Source organism: Macaca mulatta, chromosome 10 (genome assembly GCF_049350105.2).
Source record: "Macaca mulatta isolate MMU2019108-1 chromosome 10, T2T-MMU8v2.0, whole genome shotgun sequence".
NCBI classification, from domain to species: Eukaryota; Metazoa; Chordata; class Mammalia; order Primates; family Cercopithecidae; genus Macaca; species Macaca mulatta.
The window spans coordinates 115,021,385-115,034,303 of NC_133415.1; the positions used below are offsets into that span (position 1 = coordinate 115,021,385).

At 57.9% G+C, this 12,919-nt stretch overlaps 1 protein-coding gene and 2 long non-coding RNA genes across 8 annotated transcripts in view; 2 read left to right on the forward strand and 1 right to left on the reverse strand.

Moving 5' to 3' along the window:
• The first annotated feature begins 3,198 nt into the window (after window positions 1-3,198).
• On the forward strand, window positions 3,199-4,602 carry LOC100430696 (putative uncharacterized protein FLJ44790). Its single transcript, XR_013398763.1, has 3 exons — window positions 3,199-3,415; window positions 3,600-3,752; window positions 3,969-4,602. It is a non-coding gene; the product is annotated as a putative uncharacterized protein FLJ44790 (long non-coding RNA).
• Window positions 4,603-6,386: 1,784 nt separating this feature from the next.
• On the reverse strand, window positions 6,387-9,754 carry LOC114670560 (uncharacterized). Its single transcript, XR_003720244.2, has 3 exons — window positions 9,722-9,754; window positions 8,914-9,065; window positions 6,387-7,781 (listed from the first exon to the last, which is right to left on the reverse strand). It is a non-coding gene; the product is annotated as an uncharacterized LOC114670560 (long non-coding RNA).
• A 261-nt stretch (window positions 9,755-10,015) lies between these two features.
• The window catches only part of OSBPL2 (oxysterol binding protein like 2), a 58,914-nt gene continuing 56,010 nt past the window's right edge, over window positions 10,016-12,919 (forward strand). For 4 of the 6 annotated variants that reach the window (XM_015148651.3, XM_028828679.2, XM_015148653.3 and 1 more), the window contains exon 1: window positions 10,016-10,106. The gene's annotated coding sequence lies outside the window, so the exon portion shown is untranslated. Of the gene's footprint in view, window positions 10,562-12,919 lie in introns of all 6 variants that reach the window. The other 2 variants (XM_015148652.3, XM_077952133.1) reach the window with 1 other exon arrangement.

Consider the following 12,919-nt stretch of genomic DNA (forward strand, 5'->3'; position numbering starts at 1 on the left):
CTATGTGCCTGTCAATGTACACGACTGCGTGCATCCGGGTATGTCTGTGCGTGTCTCTCTGGGCTATGTGTGTGTGCACATGCGTCTGTGAGTCTGTGGGTGTGTCTGAGGGTGTTTGGTGCGAGCTGTGAGAGAGGTATTAGGAGGAAACTGACACTGTCCCCTTCCGCCCTGCAAGGGACAGGTCAGGGTGGGAGAAACAGTCCTTCCCTCCACAAAGCCCTGAGCCAGGGCAGGGGTCGAGAATCGCTCTAGAGGCAGACCCCCTTCCCCTGGGTCTGGGCACGAATCACTGTCACTTGCTGCCCGCACGCCTTTCCATACACACTCACTCACACACCCACACTCGCACTCACACACTCAACACTCATCCCACACCCACACACTCATACCACACACACTCAAATACACGCTCATCCCACACACACACTCATCCCACGCACTCAACACTCACACACACACACTCAACACTCACATACACACTCATCCTATGCACACACACACTCATCACACACAAACACAGGCTCATCCCCCCACACTCACACACATCCCACACACACTCAAATACACGCTCATCCCACACACACACTCATCACACACAAACACAGGCTCATCCCCCCACACTCACACACATCCCACACACTCAACACTCACACACTCATCCCACACATACACTCACACAACACTCATCCCACACACATACTCAACGCACACTCAACACACACACTCATCCCACACACACTCACTCACACACTCATCCCACACACACTCATCCCACAAACAAAGACTCACACTCACATTCATACTTCCCTCCATTCCACACACACACACTCACACTCAAACACATACACACTTCCCTTCAATTCTACACACACACTCAAACACATACTTAGACACTTCCCCCTTCCACACACACACACACTCTTCCCCTCAATTTCACACACACATACACACTTCCCCATTCTACACACACACTCACTCTCACACACACACTTCCCCTCAATTCCACACACAAAACACTTCCCCCATTCCACACTCACACACTCACACATACACACTTCCCCCATTCCACACACACACTCTCACACACACTTCCCCCTCAATTCCATACACACAAACACATACACACTGCCCCATTCCACACTCACACACTCACAAACACGTACACATTTCCCCCATTCCACACACACACACCTCCCCCTCAGTTCCACATACACACACACACTGCCCCATTCCACACTCACACAATCACAAACACGTACACACTTCCCCATTACACACACACACCCCTCCCCCTCAATTCCACAAACACATACACACTCACACTCAAACAGTACACACTTCCCCCATTCCACACACACACTCAAACATGTACACACTTCCCTCATTCCACACACACACTCTCAAACACACTTCCTCCTCAATTCCACACTCTTCCACTCACACACTCACACATACATACAAACTCACTTCCACACTCACACTCTCACACCCATACGCACACACACTCCCAATTCCACACATACTCTTCCACTCACACACTCACACTCATTCACTTCCATACACATGCACACACTCCCCCAATTCCACACACACTCTCACACACATTTCCACTCACACGCACGAACACTTCCACACTTACACTCTCATACACACACTTCCAATTCCACACTCTTCCATTCATACACATATTCATTCACACTTCCACACACACTCCCACAATTCCACACACACACTACACATTCACATTCACACTCTCACCCACACACACTCTGCCATACACACTTCTACTCACACACAAAACCAGAAAACAAGGGAACAAGCTGTCCCGCCTGGGCTGTCCCCTGGGGAGCAGGGGAGAGTGCCTGGGACCGAAAAGCTTTGTAGGGCCTCATGTCACTTTCCTTGGAACCCACCAATGTGGCATGGGTGCCTACCGGCTGCAGCTGGGAATCCGAGGTCCCTGGCCAGACCAAGGGCATGAGCAGGGGGCAGCTGGATGCCCGGGCCAGACCAAGGGCATGAGCAGAGGGCAGCTGGATGCCTGGGCCAGACCAAGGGCATGAGCAGGGGGCAGCAGGGGCCAGACCCGGGCCTTGATGGAGGACGATGGAGGCGCAGCTCCTAGACCCAGGCCAGAGGCTGCCTTTGCAGGACATGGTGGAGCCAGCTGGGCTCTCCCCATGGCCCTGGGGGAAGGGCTGTCCACGTCCCCGGGGCGCTTGTTACCCTGGTGCGTCCCCCTGCCCCCTGCCCTCTGCCCTACACTGGCCAACCTCACCTGGATCTGCCTCTTCCAGGTGTCACATCATCCTCTCACTTTTTCTGAAGTTGCTTAACTGATCCAAGCAGAGATGGGAGTGCCCAAGGGATGTGCGGTGAGGTCACCGGACAACTCCTCCGTCCCCTGGGCTCTGTGTCCCACCTGAGCAGCACTGGACGAGCCAGTGGCACAAAGACCCTGGTGGAAACATCTGGGGCTCCCTGGTGTGCATCTTGAGTGCCCCCCTGTGTGCTCTTCTGAAGGGTGACCCCAGCCCGGAATGCCCTGATGAGGAGAGGAGGGAGTCAGAGGCCGGTTGGGACAGGTGGCCGTCCTCTCCCTGTGCGGCGAGGTGGGCAGAGAGCTCAGGGTGCTTCATTTACCAGGACGGAAACCTTGCCTGCATCTGAGAGTACACTGGTGGTGCCATCTCCTTCAGGCATGGCTGGATCCAGGAGCCCGATGGCTACCATCAGAACTGGTGTCCCCACCCTGGGCTCAGCCTGCCGTCCTCTCAGGCAGCACTTACCCTTGGCATGGCACCTCCAGGCTGACATCCCAGCTCAGACCTGGGGTCCATGAAGGGCCCAAGTATGATCTGACTGATTATGGCCAGGCGATGAGTGATGCCCAGGCGATGAGTGATGCCCAGGTCCCAGTCACATGCCCTATCTGGGGCAAGAGATGGGCTCAGCCTAGTACCAACCTATGGGTAGTTCCCAAAGGAGGATTCAGGGCTGTTCCTAGGATATGTGGTGGATGCTGGGCAGAGCCCTGGCAATGCTCGCACGCCCTCCAAACAGCTTTCCCTTGCTCTGCCTCCTCTGAGCCTCACCAAGCCCCCAGGAAGTTGAGGCTTGAGTGCCTCTGTGGCCTGCTTAGGACCTCCATCAGCACCTAGGACCTCCATCAGCAAAGGCTGGGTATAGACCCCTATGGGCTCCAGGTACCACCCCAACTCCCAGCCATCTGCCCAGACTGACCCACACCCACCTCCTGCAGATGCCCTGGGCATTACTGAACCCCTATTTCCTGAAGCCAGCCAGCAGGTGGGAGCATCGGCCAGCATGGTCCTCCCTGGCCCCAGGGATCTCCCAGCCCTGGAGCATGGGACTCCTGGGCAGACTGCCTTCCCCCAGCTTGTGCAGGCTGGCACCAGGCACAGGAGCCCAGCACAGGGCATCTTATCAGCCCCTCCATCTCTTCCCCAGAACAGGCCCAGCCTGCTCGCCCGGCCTGTCACCATGCCTGGCAGGGATGGCATCACCTGGCTGACTGCATGCAACTGCTGAAACCCCATGGGCCCTGCTTCCAGTGCCGCACCCTCCTCGCCCAGGACGGCTGCAGAATTTACCAGGTACCCCACGGACCCTGCTTCCTGGGCCGCACCCTCCTCGCCCAGGATGGCTGCAGGATTCACCAGGTCCTCCGCACAGTGAAAATGTGAGCTCCTTGCCCCAAGATGATGAAGAATTTCAAGATGGGAATGGTAGAGTGGTAAATTAACCTCAGGTGCCATGGGACAGCACAGGTTGGGTGCTGTGAGCCCTGCATGAAGCTCCCGGTGGGTATAGCTCCACCTCATGGGTCACCCCTCTCTACCATGACCATGAGGACTGGGCTGGGCATGCAGTGCCCTGCTGTGACCCCTGACGCATAGACCGCCAGCCATCTCCTCCACCCACTCCCTGACCTCCTCTCCCAGGGGTGCAACTGGGGGAGTACACCCATCCCCAGAAGAACCCCAAATCTCTGGCTGGCTGTCTCTTACCCAACTCCCATCCCCAGCTCCAGCTGAGGGCAAGCGTGCTGCTGGGCTCTCCCGAGGAAAACCCATGGTGCCGCCCTCAGGCCCCCGGCAGCTCCTCAACCTGGGCCCCATCTCTGCCCCCATCTTGGCTCCCCAGGCATATTTAAACTTTGCCCCTCCCACCCCCATGCCTGGCGGATCCCCTGGCACTGAGGCCCAGCCAGTGGCTCCAGCCAACGCACTTGGCTCCCGCAGCAAGTTAAATCTAACCTAGCCCAGCTGTCTCTCCTCCGGCTCCCACCTGCCCCTCCCATTCCCTGCAGGGATGTGCCCACACCCTGCCCACCCTACACAGGCCCTCAGGAAGGGTGCAGAGGTTCCCTAGGGTCCCCCACTTTCCCACGCTAGGAAAGCCCTTTGCCTAGCAGCCTCTGGGGTGAGTGTCCTGCTTCTGGAGGCACCCCAGCGCCCAGGGTGAGGCCAGCAGAGTGCAGCAGGTTTTCAACAGGTATTTCGAGAAGGAGCAGGAACCCACTTCCCATCAGTCAGGGCGCAGCCAGGAAGAGGGAAACTCCAGGGCCAACACTGAAGTGGCCACTGCAGCACCACGCTGGGGCATGGGGTCGGAGCACAGCGCTCGTGCCACAGGCATGCCAGGGAATGTGTACCAGGTGCTCTGTCTTGCATCCGCGGCTGTCGGTTCTTCTGAGGCAGGGCAGCTATGGGTCACTTCCGGAGATGTCCACATTTCTGGGCCTGGGATGGTCTAGGCCTGGCTGTGAGGCCATCTCTAACCTGCTCCCTGTAGCCCCATGTTTTGTTTAGGCTGGCAATGCACTTAGCTAAAATGCTGCTATCCTACCAAAAGTGGCATAGGATGGAGCTCTGGCCAGTGAGATGTGACACACCCAGAAGTGCTGGGTGTGTCTTCAGGGACAGATCCTCAAAGGGAGCTGACTCATCTAGGGGGCAGCACTTTTGCTCTTCCTCTTTTCCTTCCTCCTTTCTGGTCAGCTGTGCTTGTGATGGCTGGAGCACCAGCAGCTGTTTTGGGCCAGAAGGTGACACTGAGGCTGGAAGCCAGCACTAGGAGAGTAATACAGTAAGGTAGGAGCTGTGTCCCTGAGGATGCATGATACCCTGCCAGCCGGACAGCCTAGGCCTGTGTCACCTGAGAGAAAAGTACATTTCTACCCTGTCAAAGCCTCTGTTATTCTGAGCTTTCTCATGAATGCAGCTCTAACCAGTCCTAAAGGGCAGGCAGCCATGTTGGCTCAAATGCTTCCCCCAGCAAGGCAGGAAGCCACTCCAGTGTCCTGCAAGAAACTTCATAGAGCCGGGCGCGGTGCCTCAAGCCTGTAATCCCAGCACTTTGGGAGGCCGAGACGGGCGGATCACGAGGTCAGGAGATCGAGACCATCCTGGCTAATACGGTGAAACCCCGTCTCTACTAAAAATACAAAAAACTAGCCGGGCGAGGTGGTGGACGCCTGTAGTCCCAGCTACTCGGGAGGCTGAGGCAGGAGAATGGCGTGAACCCGGGAGGCGGAGCTTGCAGTGAGCCGAGATGGCGCCACTGCACTCCAGCCTGGGTGACAGAGCGAGACTCTGTCTCAAAAAAAAAAAAACAACAACAAAAAAAGAAACTTCATAGAAAAAGGGCTTCCATCCTCATATGCCGGGGGTCTGCATCAGGCCCTTCCTGGGCCCTGGAGCCTCCATGTGCCCCTGAGTGGGGCGGGCTCTGGTTCCTGGGCCCTGGAGCCGCCATGTGCTCCTGAGTGGGGCGGGCGCTGGTTCCTGGGCCCTGGAGCCGCCATGTGCTCCTGAGTGGGGCGGGCTCTGGTTCCTGGGCCCTGGAGCCTCCAAGTGCCCCTGAGTGGTGCGAGCGCTGGGAAGCCTAAGGCTGGGGAGGGCCCCTGTTCACTTTGTTTAGTTTTCTCCACTTGACTGAGGAACCCCTTCCTCCAGAAACAAGGAATTACAGCCGGAAAGACCTCTGGGAAGGCCGCCTTCTCCGCCCTTCACTGTGGGGTGGGGCGTGTCCCTGAGCTGCTGCACTCAGAGGAGCTGGGCCTGGCCCTGGGCATGCAGCAAGCACTCAGGAGAGGCTGCGGCTGCTGCCAGCTCTGTGATCGGGAAACTGGGGGCCTTCTCCCCTCTCCCCAGCTCCTCATTCCACCTGCTCTGGAGCTGTGGCCTGAGCCCCACGCTGGCCCTCTGCTCAGGTGGGCCTGTTCCCGGGCAGGTCTCAGTGCCCAGGAGTGGAGAGGGGGGCTGTGGAGACAGGTGGGGTCACCCCAGGAAGAGTGGGTTTGCAAAGCTGCAGCAGCAAGGAAGCTGTGGGGTAAAAAGTTTATAAGAGGAACACTATTTTTTTCTTTTGGCAGAATTTAATGGGTGCAGATTGTTCAGGTCCCAAAGATATGGGGAAAAAAAAAAGAGAAAGAAAAAGCCCTTTGCTGCTGCTATTGATAACTTGTCTCGCTTCACGTGGTGGGTTCAAAACTAAAAATACTTCCTCCCAACGGTAGAGAAGCCAGGGCTGTCACGTTGCAGAGGAGACTGGAGAGCTGCGGTGGGGAGGGGTCAGCTGCGGCCACGTGAGGGCCAGGGCCAGGCCTCAGTGGCCACCCCTCTCTGGCTGCCCAGGCTGCATCCACACAGAAGATTCCATGGCTTTCCATAAAAGAGAGTGGGAGAATGTCCTCTCTAAAGGCCTGGGGAGTGCCTGGGGAGAGGAGACAGCCTCACCCGGGGCTCACCAACCAGCAGCTGCCAGCCAGGCCAGCAATGCCAAGGCACCCGGCGTTCCTGGAAGCCAACCCCTGTTTGATCTAATGGGGCAGCTGTGGGTGCAGACCTAGATAAAGAGATAAACCCAGACCCAGAAACCTGGGGGAGGAGGTAAGAGTGGAGCGGGGGAAAGGGCGGTGGGTCGTGGGCGGGACTGGTGCTGCCAGGCCCTGGGCAAGCTGCTTCTGTGCTCTAAGCCTCAGTTTCCCCATCCAAAAGGTGGGAGCAACAACCTCTCTTCCGCCTCCTTCACAGTGAGGGGAAAGGAAGCGGGATGACATAGATGTGGCTGGGACTGCTGGACCCCGCACGCCAGCCCTGGGAGGCATGTGGGTCATGAAATCCTCCCACTGGTGACCTGCCCCGTGGTGAGGGAGGGAGAGAGCTTCTCCCCTCCTCGGCTAAGAGGACGGAGGGAGGATCCTAGAAATTCTGTCAGGAAGCAGAAATTTGGTCTGAGAGCAGTGCAGGTGGGAGCAGACCCCCCCAAATCACCTGCAGGATGAGCATTTCTCAGGCTCTGGAGAGCATGTGTGGGGGTGCAGCAGCCACAGCCATGGGAACTCCTGGGCCTGTTCATGTGTGGATCCCGGTCCGGGAGCCTGGGTGGAGCTCTGCCTTGTGGACAAGCTCCTGGCCAGGCCTGGTCCACCAGACCTCCCCATGCCTGGAGTGCCTCCTTGTGCCTGGAGCTGTGCTGGGCCCTTTCTCATTGCAGGGCTGGGGGAGTCCCTTAACCTGTCTGGGGCTCAGTCTGCTCATCTGTAAAGTGGGAATGATAGCACCTGGTACCCACTTGATTGGCTGCTGCAAACATTAAACCACATGGGCCTGTAAATCACAGGGCACTCGGCCGCCATCATCATCATCATCGTCTTCATCATCATGGCCCCAGCTCGTCCATCTTTGTTGTCTTCTCCACTCCCATCTTTCATCCTTGCAGAACTGTGCCTCTCGAATTGGCCTCGTGACCTAGCAAATATCATGATGAAGATGCCTAAGTTGGTCTCAAGGAACCCTCCTTATTACCCACCAACCGAGGGAGGATTCTCGCCTAGTCCCAGCAACTGGCCCCAGGGAGGAAGTGCCCTTCCCAGTCGTGGAACGTCTCCAGCGCTGGCTGATGGCAGACTACCCTTGGAACTCAGTTACTGCATCTGTCAAGAGGGGTGAAACCTCTGTTCCAGCCCAGAGGCCATCTGAGATCACATCCCCCACCGCCAAGGCCAGGGTGGATCTCCCTGCTTGGCCCTGGGGTGGTCCCTGGGCAGATGAGAGGGTCCTTCTACCTGAGTCTCTGAGGCTGCCCTCACTGGAGAGCTCATGGTCAAGGGGTGGGCAGGCAGGTTGGAGTCCCTCAAGGGCACAGGGGTTAGAGTCTTATAGACTTAGGGTGAGGGGCATGGAGAGTGGTGGGCTTCTGGGACCCTGCGCTGGCCCTGGCCAGGCCCACAGGGGAAACTGTGCAGTGCGGTCATCTCCGTGGCAACTGGCCTCATCGTCCTTGTCCTGGCTTGGGGGCCGAATGCCTTCCCTTCCCTTTCACCGGCTGGAGTCGCTTTCTTCAGAGGTAACCATGGCAACCCCTTTGTTTCTGAGGCCTGCCCGCCCTCCTCCCCGTTTTCTCTTCAGGAGAGGCTCATCCAGCTCCTTCCTAGTCCTGGCACGTCTCTAGTGGCGCCGGCTGACAGTGGCCCACCAGTGAGTGGGGCCAGTCCCTGGGGTGGGGGAGAATGGCCCTGCTGGGCCCAGAGATGTGGTCTGGACCCCGCCCCTGCCACAGGGGCCGCGTTCATTGGCTCACTCATGCCCTGACATTGATAGAGAGTACCCGCGTCTGCCACGGGGCCACAGATGGGGCAAAGGCCTGTCCCTGCCCCCACGGTCCTGCTAGGGGCAGCCTGGAAGTGGGGGGACAAGGCCTGAGGAGGGGGTGCAGAGGCCCAACGGGGGCTGGCTCTGCTGCAGAACGCGCTGTGGGGTCATGGGTCATTCGCCAGGGCTCTCAAGGCCACAGGGAGCCCAGGACTCTTGGCTCTACCTCAAACGGGCTGAAGCAGAAACAAGCATGTGGTTCACATAACTGAAAAGTCAAGGCAGGCACCTGCTGAGGTGCAGCAGGGTCCACGTGACCTGGCCGTGGTTGCTTCGGCTTTCCTCTGGGCTGGCTTCATTCTCGCGCAGCCCTGTTCTCTGGTGGTGGGATGTGGAAGAGTGGCCCCTTCGCTGTCTCACCTAACCCAGCTCTGGAGAGGTCTGTGGGCAGATGGGAGAGTCATTTGACTTCAGCTTCCCCTCTGGTCTGAACTCCGACCCTACAGCAAAAGTCCCAGGACTGAGCCTCTTTGGCTAGAACTGGGTCACAGGCTGACCCCTAAACCAACTGCTGGGACTCTAGGTAGCCAGCCTGGTTCATGCCACTCCACTCACCTCAAACCAGACCATGACTTAAATGAGATGATGACAGGGGAACCCTGGTTTGCAAATGAAACTCCGGGTGCACACAGACTCAGAGAGGTTAATTAATTTGTCCAAATCCACACAGCTGGTAAAGAATGCAAGCTCCAGGTCTGATTCCAGAACTTCTGGGCTTAACCATGGAGCCACTGTAGGTCAGTGAGAGTCCAAAGGGCTTTAAGTATGGTAGTGAAACGATCAGGGATGCAGCTGGAGGGCTAAATTGGCGCTGGATTTTGGTTGGCGGTAAATGGCATGCAAAGGAGGCGGATATTCAGGATTTGGTAGGAGAGTGGGAGCAGCTACGAGCCAGTTATCACAAGGTCCCCAGCATTTGTGGGAAAAGGCCCCCCGGGCTTTGGGTAGCCGAGAGGTGGGCCTCGCAGGCCCGCATCGCCGCCAGGACGCAATGCACCTGCGGGCGGAGCGCCCACGCCCCGGGCCACCTGACTCACTGTTTGTCAACTCTGCTCTCCGCAGCCACGCCCTTTCCTCCTTCCCTCCCTCCCCTTTTGGCTCAGGGGCTGCATAACCCCGCCTCTCTCCTGCTGTGACTGGCTGTCCTCGCCGTCACTCCGCTACGTGGGCGGGGCACAGGTAGAGGCCCCTCCGCGAAGGGATTAGCATAGTCCCGCCCCCCGGCGCGAGCCTCGGGCCGGGCGCTGATTGGGCGGGCGGCGGCCGACGCGGCGGCGCCGGGCGCAGCCAGTGGCAGGCGCGGGCTGTCAGTCGGCGAGGCGGCGGGCCGCACTTCCGCCTCGGTGTCAGTGGGTCGCGGGCCTGCGGGGCGGGGGCGGGGCGGCAACGAGCTCGGCCGGCAACCGAGGGACCCGCGTCCAGGTGAGTGGCCCCCGCCGCCGCCACGCGAAGGCCCGGGACCCCGGCGAGCTGCGGGACCTGGGCCGCGGGCTGGGGCCGGGGTGGGGAGGGGAGGGCGGGCCGGACAGGACCCGGGTCCGCAGGCCGTCTCCAGCCCCGGCCCCGGCCTCGACCCCCACAGGGAGGCGCGCCCGGCCTAGGCCGCAGCCTGGCGCCCCGGGAAAACTTTGGGAGGAAAGTTGCGACCGGGCCTGGGGCCTGGGCCTGGGTCCCGCGGCCCCCGCACCCCTCCCCCTGCGGTCGCCCGGCAACTGCGGTCCCGGGACCCGCGACCCGGCTCCCCGAGGCCCCCGGCCCCGCTGCTGCCCGGCCGAGCAGGAAGTGGGGACGGACGCACCTGCTGGCCGACTCGCCCTCTCTCACCAGCTCACCGGGAACAGGGAAGGATTTCGTACGCATTTAGGGCGATCCTGTAGGTGAGGAGGGCGAGTTCCGCCGGGAGGAAGGGCAGGGAGACGCAGCCCCACTCCGAGCCTGCTCTTCTTGTCCCGCAGGCCTGTGTCTTCCCAGGGAGGGTGCCCGCGGGCCCTCGTCCATTCCCCTGGGCTCTGTTTTTGGTTTTAATTTATAAACCTTAGCAGACTACACACGGTTGAGAACTTGCTACCTAGCACCTATCTTTGGTAATGTAATTTTAAGAGGTTCCATCTTTCGTCAGTTATATTTTGGTACTCAGAAGAATACGTCTTTAGACTTTCCAAGTTTATAAGCCCAGGCCAAGACTGTTAGGTCGTCACAGCACCTCAGCCTCCCCGCTTCATCGGGGGACCGGCGGCGAGGTGGTGGGTGTCGGGGTGTTGCAGGCTCTCCTGGGGTGAGGGTCACCTCCCAGGGGCGTTTTTATCTGAACCGTCCTCTAGGACAGGCCCTGGCCTGGCTCCGGCAACTTTGGGATGATTGCCCGGGACGCCTGGAGAAGGGGTCCCGTTCGGTTTGGTTGGACAGACGTTTCTCGAATGCCTGCTGCGGGCCTGGCTGGGTGCTGTGCGGCCTTCCCACCCGCTGGATTTGTGGTGAGAACAGCAGAGAGTTGAGCAGCCCGAAACTGGCGCAGGGGCCACATGCTGGGTAGCCATGGCCGTCCCTGCTGCCCTTCCTAACTGGTGCCCAGGGCCCCTTTTCCGGCTGTCAGCCTCAGCTCCTTCGTCGGACACGTAGCACTTTGCTGATAAGAGGAGCAAAGCAGATCATTTTCTTGTTTTATGTTTTGAGATGGAGTCTCGCTCTGTCACCCAGGCTGGTGTGCAGTGGTGCGATCTCAACTCGCTGCAACCTCCGTCTCCCGGCTTGAAGCCATTCTCCTGCCTCAGCCTCCTGAGTAGCTGGGACCACAGGCGCCGGCCACCATGCCTGCCTAATTTTTTTATTTTTAGTAGAGATGGGGTTTCACCAAGTTGGCCAGGCTGTCTCGAACTCCTGATCTCAAGGGATCCACCTGCCTCAGCCTCCCAAAGTGCTGGGATTCCAGGTGTGAGCCTCCGTGCCCTGCCACGAAATCATTTTCTACCTCAGTCCCTGACACCTAGTACATGCCCCGGAATACCAGTTCCCTTCCCCTTGTTGAGGACAGGAACTTCGTCGGAGGCACTTCCTCCCTGCCCAGCCCAGTGCCTGCCACAGTGTTGTCTTTTAGAATGTGGCGAAGAGTGAGGGAGTGACTGAGTCTCCCTCATAGGCTTTACCTTGTTTTCTTCATGTGTCCATCTATTAATGACGGCTCTTACCTGAGCAGACAATAATATTTAATACTGATTGTTCCAGTACTGTTACGAGCATGTTGTATTCTCTTTCTTCGTGTGATCTTCCCACTCGACAGGTGAGCTTCCCACTCGAGTGTGAACAGCCCACTTGACAGGTACTGACATTATCGTTAGGTCATTCATGAGGAAGCTGAGGAACAGAGAGGTTAAGTAACTTGCCCAAACCACACAGCAATAAATTATGAAATACGAATTTGAACCCAGGCTCCAGGGTTCACACTCTTAAACACTACCCTGTACTGCCTTTTAATATCAAGATTTTCATTTAACATTTTTGTTTAGAATATTCTAATCATGCTGCATTACTGTGTGTCAGAATTTTGGTTTTTTGCTACATATAGAACTAACACACTCTCCTTTTTTGTGAAGCTGAGTGTTTACAAAGCCATTTCATTTCTTCTGAAATACGGTAATTTACCGTTTGGCTATTCAGGATTTTGCCAGAATACCTTCCCTGCCACCCACCTCCTTTGTTACTGGCAGATTCAGTGGTGGTCTCTGTGTGAAGAGGGAGGGTTGGGAGGCATGGGTGCTGACAGGTGTGCAGTCCAGAGTCTGAGGTCTCCGTTCTGAGTTCAGTTCCAGTGGACTTCACACACGGCCTTAGAGTACACACGTAGGACATTTTTCTTCCCTGCCTCGAGTGCATTGAGAGGGTCAGACCCTGCTGTGTTCCACATATGAATGAGGGGTCCTGTTTGAATGTGAAAAAATGCCACTTGACTTCCATCCCAGCGTCTCTTCTCCGTGCCCTCCAGGAGGTACCAGCAGATGGGTCTTGGATTTGTCCTTAAAACTTGCTTGGCCGGGCGCAGTGGCTCAAGCCTGTAATCCCAGCACTTTGGGAGGCCAAGGCGGGTGGATCACGAGGTCAGGAGTTCAAGAACAGCTTGGCTAACACGGTGAAACCCTGTCTCTACTAAAAATATAAAAAATTAGCCGGGCGCGGTGGCAGGCGCCTGTGGTCCCAGCTACTCAGGAGGCTGAGGCAGGAGAATGGCCTGGGCCCGGGAG